This window comes from Oreochromis niloticus, linkage group LG11 (assembly GCF_001858045.2).
Source record: "Oreochromis niloticus isolate F11D_XX linkage group LG11, O_niloticus_UMD_NMBU, whole genome shotgun sequence".
In the NCBI taxonomy this organism is placed as follows: Eukaryota; Metazoa; Chordata; class Actinopteri; order Cichliformes; family Cichlidae; genus Oreochromis; species Oreochromis niloticus.
Window position 1 is genome coordinate 21,050,491 of NC_031976.2, and position 8,217 is coordinate 21,058,707.

Sequence of the window (8,217 nt, forward strand, 5' to 3'; positions counted from 1 at the left end):
TGTCTGCTGTTGCCAAGGTAACCTAGACTGATTGACCAGTAGGAAGCAGGTCCAAATTACAATCTGTGGCCCTTCACTTGCCCTCGTTTCCATTCCTTTGCCCGTCTATGTCCGATAAACTTCTCCAATCCTTTCATTTCTTCGCAACTCAGCTTGACAAAAACAAGGAAATGTGTGAGACAGAGCTTACTGTCTGTCTCCCGGGATTCTGTCAATTAAATCTAGCCTGTCTGAATCTGTCTGATCCTCCTGATGCAGTCCGGTCCGGGTTTCACTGTAATGACTCGTCCTTAATTTGTGGAGACTCTAGTAGACTGGACAATGCATTAAGGACAAGGATCAGGGCTGAATGTTTAAAAAAAAAAAAAACTGCCCTAAATACAGATTGTCCACTGATTGTCTTTCTGCTTAATTCTCCGACAGCTTGCAAATGCACAGCCGTCATTTTCTCCGACAGCTGTATTAACACGGCACTGATGGCACGGGACCAGGAGCCTTTAAGCTGCAGTAGGTGTCCGTAATGTTGTTCATAAGTAAGGCTTAGCCTACTGTTTGCTGTCTGAAGCTATGGGCGATAAGATGTAGGTCAGGCCAAGCATTCTGCATGAACACTGACAAGTTGGAGACAAATTGCATGTGTATACACGTGCATGTGTTGTTTGTTTGTTTGTTTTTCCTCCGTCTGTTCCTAATTGAGTCAGACAGACAACCTGAGTGATGCTGGTCTTATTTAGACTGCTTTATGTCCACGCATTTAGTCATTCACCACAGAAAAGTCAACAGCCCTGACAGTGCCAACAAGCACACTGACGTGATCAAGAAACACCCTGTGGCTCAATCCCAAAACACTTGCGCCCCACCCAAACAGTTTGAAAAACACCACCCAGGCCTCAGAGACCAGTAACTCCAGTGAGGTTGCACTGGGTGTATCCCTTAAGAAACTGTGATTTCATTGACGTTATGTACATTTCAAAGTGACATCATGAAGTTTCTTCTGTTTCTGTCATTTCTGATTAGCACTTGTGCGATATATGTTCGCTCTGCCCATGTGCACTTTCATTGCTCTCACTGTCAACCCTGGGTCTGACACTCTGGTTCGTGCAGCAGAGACATAAATGCTGTGAAGTAATTGGCTTTATCTGGCCCCTTCAGACAGCTGAGAAAGCTTTTTAGTCCATTCTTTCAGTTCTCTCGCTTCTTTCTTTCGGGCTCTATTTACTGCTGAAATTGTCTGCGCTTGTCATTGCCCATGTCTAATCTGTCATTTCTGTTTTGCTGTTTCTCTTGAGCCCAGTCGACATGTCTCTAACTTCGTAGCGGACTTGGTTATTCCTCTTCTTCCATGGTGTGCAGATCTGCGTAGTGACACGGAGCTGTTTCTGTTGCACTCCAAAATAAATTTGGCTTTATCAGGACAGGGATCAGGTTACCTCCCTCGCCCTTTCCCACTTTCCTGCTCCGTGTTTTTTTCCCTCCTTCCTCGTCTCGCTTTGCGTGTCTCTTTTTAATATCCCAGTTTCCTTGTATCTCTGAAAACACTTCCCCTCTTACCTAGTTCAACCGTTTTATTTCTTCTTTAAATGTCTCCCTCATGCTCATTTCCTGTGCTCTCTGGGTCCCTCGTTGAGTGGTGCATAGTAAAATTGATGGAATAATTAAAATCACACACTCTTAATTGGCTTTTTCCCAGCTCTAGTCATAATACCTCTATTTAAAATCAGTCCCTTCACAGGGTGCGGGCGACTGTGTGTGTGTGTGTGTGTGTGTGTGTGTGTGTGTGTGTGTCACTGGAGGCAAAAGTGTGAAATTAAGCTTGCCAGAATGCAGTAAAAGCGCAGTGAACTCTGGACACTGTGTATGTGTTTTGTGTGTTGCTGGCGTATGTGTGTGGAGAGCACTCATTAGCCCATGTCCTCTAATGAGAGCCATGGGTGGTTTAACACCTCGGCCCTATAGATGGGGCCTGGCTGTACCAGGCTGAATCCAGGCTGATTGTAATTATAGCAGTCAGTCTGAACATTAACAGCCCTCTCTCTGCTGCGTCCTGCTCTGTAATTAGAAGTGCCAGAGCTGGCCTATTGTATATCTTCCCCATTTCTCTGTCATGCTTCTGCTGAGACATACAAGACAAACAGCTGGTGGGAATTGAACTGGCAACCCTGCTGGCAGCCATTTGTAGTCAGGGAATTATTTCCAGGGCATTCATGATGGAGTGGAGGCCAGCAAAAAGGTGGTGCAAAACTACAGGGATTGGTTGCATGACCGTGTGTTTGTGAGAGTTGTGCGAGCACATGAGTGCAGCCCTGAACCACACTGAGCAAACCACAATGGAGGACTGCAATTAAATTTTTTTACTGAGAACAGTGAGAAAAACAGCAAAGTAAACAGTCATCACCTATACTGACCATATAGCTTGTAAAAAGCCATCATTGTGTGATGGACTTGCTAAATACTCCAGTTCTCTGTTTTGAAATATAATAAAAAAACGTCATCAAACATCAAACATCTAAAATTCCAAAGGCAATTTGCCATTTGCTTGCTTATCAGCTAACAGACACACCTTGCAGAAGATGACAACCCTGAGAGAAACTGACTTGAAAGCTTTTTTTGAGCCAGAGGGGTATGCTGATTAATTGGAAAATTATATCATTCAGCAAACTTATTTTATTAAAATTTAAAGTTTGCTATATTTTACTTCTGTCTGTTTTCAAGCCTCTATAATACAAGGTGCAGGGCTGAAGCCAGCAGCACAAATCGATTGAGAAAGTTGACATTTCATTGAAATATCTGGCAGCATTGTCTTTCAGATCACGACTATTTCATCACATGAGAATATAGGAAAAGTTTGTGCATTCAAACTAATAATTTTACATTAGGTGCACCTATTCACCTATAAATCAGCCTTTCACACGGCATCAACTCAATGCATTTAAGGATGTAGACATGGCTGAAACAGCCTGTCTACATCTTCAAACCGAGCATTAGAATGATGAAGAAAAGGGATTTACACGACTTTGAACAAGCCATGGTTGTTGGTGCCAGATGGACTACTCTGAGTATTTCAGAAACTGCTGATCTAGATCTAGTTTTCTTGCACAACCATCTGTAGGGTTTACAAAGACCGACATGATGTCATAGGTCAGAGGACAATGGCCAGATATTTTGAGCCAATAGGAAGGCAAGAGTAACTCAAATAACCACTTTTTACAACCAAGGTATGTAGAAGAGGATCTGTGAACACGTAACATCTCAAATCTTGAAGCAGATGGATTACAACAGCAGGAGACCACACCGGGTGCAACTCTTGTCAGTTCAGAACAGGAAACTGAGGATATGGTTCACACTGGGCCACCAAAATGTTGCCTCTCTATTTCTGCTGTGACATTCTGATGGTGGGGTCAGAATTTGGCATCAACACCATGAAAGCGTGGATCATCCTGCCATCTGTCAGTGGCTCAGACTGCTGCTAATGGTTGGAGGGAAATTCTCTTTTCTCTTAGCAAAGAGTTGTCCAGTTGTACCAACTAGGCATTGTTTAAATGCCAGATCCTACCTGAGCATTGTTGCTGACCATCAGGGGATGGGTATCCTTTATGGCAGGGGTCTCCAACTCCAGTCCTCGAGAGCTACTGTCCTGTAGCTTTTAGATGCTTCCCTACTCCAACACAGCTGAATCAAATGGTTGGATTACCTCTTCAGCATTTCATCAAGTTTGGTAAAGACCTGGAAACAAGCCATTCATTTGATTCAGGTGTGTCGGAACAAGGATGCATCTAAAAGCTGCAGGACAGTAGCTCTCGAAGACTAGACTTGGAGGCCCCTCCTTTATGGGCTATGTGCTCAGAGTCCTCATCTTCTCATGGCTGTTTCCAGCAGTATAAAGCACCTTGTCACAAAGCTTAAATCTTCTCAAATGTGTTTCTTGACGTGTCAATGAGCTCACCATACTCACATGCCCTCCACAGGCATCAGATATCAATTCAATAAAGCAGCTTTGAGATGTGGTGGAACAAGAGAGTCACATCATGGATGTGGAGCTGACAAATCTGCAGTCACTCTTTCTTCCAGCACTTTGTTGAATCTATGCCACGAAATAGATGATCCTGAAGGAAAAAAGTCCACCCCTGAAACTAGGAAGATGTACCTAATGAAGCGACCACTGAGTGTATTTCCTCATGTAATGCAGATATAGAAAGTAACATAACTTTAACATGCGTGAGTAAAGCACCAGTGCAGGACAGCACAGTTCTTACTTTTTAGGTTCCATCTTTGTACAATAGCTAAAAGAATTAAAAACAGTAAATGAAACAGTAAATGGGGATAACTGCTCTAATGAAATACACATGATCTAAATGACAGCATACTAGCAGGCACAAGCCTCCAGACATCCACTCTGCATTGATGTTGATAAGTGATAAGCTACATTTTTTCTCAACCATAATCATTTCCAAATCTGACATGTTTCTTTGACTGATTTGGGACAATGCACTGACATCTTCCACAATGTTTTCCTATTAAAACACACTGAAGAGTTAGCTGCAGTCACATTCATAATGCACAAATACACACACAGGCATACACACATCCCTGTAATAGGCATAGCCACTGATGTTAACCCACTTACATATAATATCCAATAATGGGATTAGAGATTTATTCTAGTAAGGGAGAGCAGAGGAGCAGAGAAAGGTGGGGTCGCATTTGTACTCAGATGACCTTAAAATCAGTTTTCAGGAATCATCCTCCAGTTTTCCATCAGTTCTGTCTCCAGTTGAAGTCAAACCCACAACATGTAAGATTTTAGTGAGGCACTACACAGTTTGCAGGATAACTAATGGGAGGTCAGAGCATTGATCCATAGTGCTTCTGAGTTCATAGCCTTTAATAACTCTTAAGCCTGTTATAACCAGACTTAGTGTGCCTCCTTAGTATACATTATCCTCCCTTCAGACGTGGGCGCAGTAATGTGATTGGTTTTAATCGTGTAAGAGTAACAATACAGTCTCACATCCAAGTAATCCCATCCGGTACTGTTCTTTGACTGTCCTTTGGATAACTCCCTCACCTGCCCTTTGAGTGCATCCCAGCTAATGTGACTTCTGGCTGATGAGTAATTGAAAAAGCCTCCACTGTTGATCATTAGTTAAGGAGGAGAAAGCAGATTTCAAGTGTTTCATTCTTTCAAAACCTAAACTTTTAAGATCTAAATATGAAAGGTGTGTGTTCAAAGTGTCCCTCTAAATCATTTCTAATAATCCTCAATATCTTAAATATGGGGCTAAATCTACACCCAAATGTAGGAGTCTCTGAGTCAAATGTGTTGAATCCACTGCAGCATTTCGAAAGGTTCAGCAAGCCAGCTGATCCAGACGGCAGAGATCAAAACCAGATATGATCTCAATGTATTCTTCTTGCTTTAACAAAAAAATCTAAATTTTGAATTTGTTTGTTGTTGAGTTTCAGCTTCGAAAGTCTTTTTCAGAATCATATGAGCAAATGATATGTTTTCTGCAAACTGTATAGCTATGCTTCTCATTAATTTTTGAGGCTGTACCGACTGCGCACCATCCAGTGACTAAGATGTCTCGGTTCTGAGCTTATTCCTTCCCGGCAGTCCTCTAAAAGCCCACATCAGAGGAACATTTTAGTTGGTTGAGTAAAGTCCCTGTTGAAAAGACTCCTCCAAAAGAACCTCCTTTTTGCTTAAAATGAATAATCTCAAAAACATCCCTACGATCCCCATGAGCCTCTTCCCCTGCAGGATCAATGTGTCTGTGCGTGTGTCTAACTGCATCATGGTATTTTATTCTATTAGTCCATCTTGGTAGAGGAGACCATCTGTTAGCAGTTAGGAGCTTGGGAGGAGACCACCACCACTACTGATCCTTCCTCTGTGTCTGTTTTTAACTCTGTCTGTAACCTCCAAGATATGACCCGATCTTCCCTCAGCCCATCACGCACTCTGATCAGAAAATTGGATGCACAACCTGTCCATGCTTATGTAATTTGGATCATTTCAGTCCCTGCAAATCCATAAATCGCCAACATGCCTATCTGTGTGTATGGATGACCCTGTACTGATCAGGTTTGGCAGCAATATAGAAAATCCCTCAGGAACATGTTGTGCATGTATCCATCTGCCAAGGATAAACCATCAAAACCTCCAAGCATATCTGTCTGTGTGTGTTTGCATGTGCTCTGGTTAAGTTCCTGCACAGTTGTGGGGACTGTTCACTGATCTAATGAGGGCATTTTTCTTTATAAGGACAATTTGATAAATCCTCCTTCTTCTGACACGCAATCAGAATAAGCCTTGTGCGAGGGTAACTGTCGACCCTGCTTCACCCTGTCACAGTTCACCCCATCTAAAAGTTAAGAGGCTATACAAGCTGTCCCCGTTTGATCACTTGTGGCCCTGCTGCAGCTGTAGGTTTGCAGCGGATTACTGCAGTAATACACTGGCAATACCAAGTCCTCACTAAAATAGTAAAGCCAGTGTGTGTATTTGTGTGACTTTTCTGCCGCCCACTTGTGTCATTTAGAAGACCCTGGTTAAGGAGATCACCATGGTGACCACTCTTTGCCCACAGCTGCACACACAAATACACGCACACACAAAAAGGCACATCTCCTGTTTGACTAGAGAACATCAATTATTAATGAACTGTGCTCACTAAATTGATTTTCAGTCCCTCATTAGACAATCTCTTCAAGAATCACATCTGCGCTCTAATTCTGAGCGTTTCCTCTTTGAACTCTCTGTAATTATGTGTATTTGTAAAATATGATTGTGGGGATTTATAAGCTATACAATTACAGAAAGTGCAGAAGAAAATGCATACAAAAAGAAGAGCGTAATAATTCTAGGTGTGTGGCTGAACGGATGAGTGTGGGTGGAAGTTGCTTTCTGTAATTGCATCCACAGGTGTCTTTGTAGTAGCACATTAGCTTTATGCCGTGCTTCTTCTGAATAGGAACAAAAAAAACAAAAGATGCAGAGATAATGGTTTAGGTAGCGACAGCAATCGATTTCGTGCATCTGTGTGCACCAGAGTCTGTGTCGAGTGTGCTTACATTTAGAAGGGAAAAGGGACCGGCCCCTGACATGGCAAGTGCTAGACTGCGTGTTCTCGATAGTTAAGCAACTGTGCAATTATGCAACGAGCGTGACCATGCCAGTGATAGACAAAGAAAGAACAGAGAGACAGAACAGGAGGCAGAGGGAACAGCGTGACAGGGCTGAACAACTTACTGAGAAAAGGAAAGAAGCACCGCAGAGAGATAGAAAAAAAATAGATGCGCCGCTCAGAAGTATTAAAAGATAAAGTTAAGTTGTCGGTTGGTACGTTTTGTTGTTTGGCTGAAGTTGGATGGCAGTGGGTGTTTATGGTGCATGCATACTGAGATTTATCCTACTAGTGCAATAAACTATATTTGGCGGGTGGGTCAGGCAAAGTGTGTGTATATATTTTAGGAATGCTAAGGTATCTGTGACACACATATACATGCACTCTGCCCTTGCATCTGTAACATTGTAACCTTAGCAGACTGTGTGCACACGTGTGTTTGTGTGTGTGCATGTGCACCAGTTGGATCTAAACTTGAGCAGGGTTTTAACTTATTGCCTTCACTAACTTGATGATCCTTTGGACCTATCCATAGACGCATTTAACATAGCATGCATGTCTGTGCTCCCCAAAAAATAATATATTGTTTAATCATTAAGCAGCGATACTACTTTATGAACAACTCGCATGGTCGAAAGCAATGTTGATGCAGGAGCAAAGTAAAACGGGGTCTTTTGGAATTATAGATATCTAAAAGATTTTGGAAACTTAGCTTGCAGGAATTTGCTCAGGTTATGCCACATGGACATTAGTGAAATCCTGCACTGGTGCTGATAAGGCCTGGCTCACAGTCAGCATTCAATCCATCACACTGGTGTTGGCTGAGCTCAAGCTCAAGGCTCTGTGCAAACAGGTCAAGTTTTTATACACCAAATTTATTAAAACACTTCTTGATGGACCTTGATCTTTCTCACTTTGCATTGTGCATAAGAACATTGACACGTGTGGTGCCTTTTGCAAAATACTCATAAATTCAAAAACTTTCTCATCTAAAATGTAATTGCATTCTACAGGATTTAGAGTTTTGTTAATAGGAGCGACACTGGATGACCTGAAACCATTTCAGCAATAGCTCAGTATTTTACTAGAG

The 8,217-nt window shown here is 42.3% G+C and overlaps 1 long non-coding RNA gene across 1 annotated transcript in view; it reads right to left on the reverse strand.

The window, feature by feature from the left end:
• The window catches only part of LOC102077064 (uncharacterized), a 31,019-nt gene extending 27,344 nt beyond the window's left edge, over positions 1–3,675 (reverse strand). The window contains exon 1 of the long non-coding RNA XR_001224930.3: positions 3,554–3,675. This is a non-coding gene — a long non-coding RNA (uncharacterized LOC102077064). The remainder of the gene's footprint in view (positions 1–3,553) is intronic.
• Between the last annotated feature and the right edge of the window lie 4,542 nt (positions 3,676–8,217).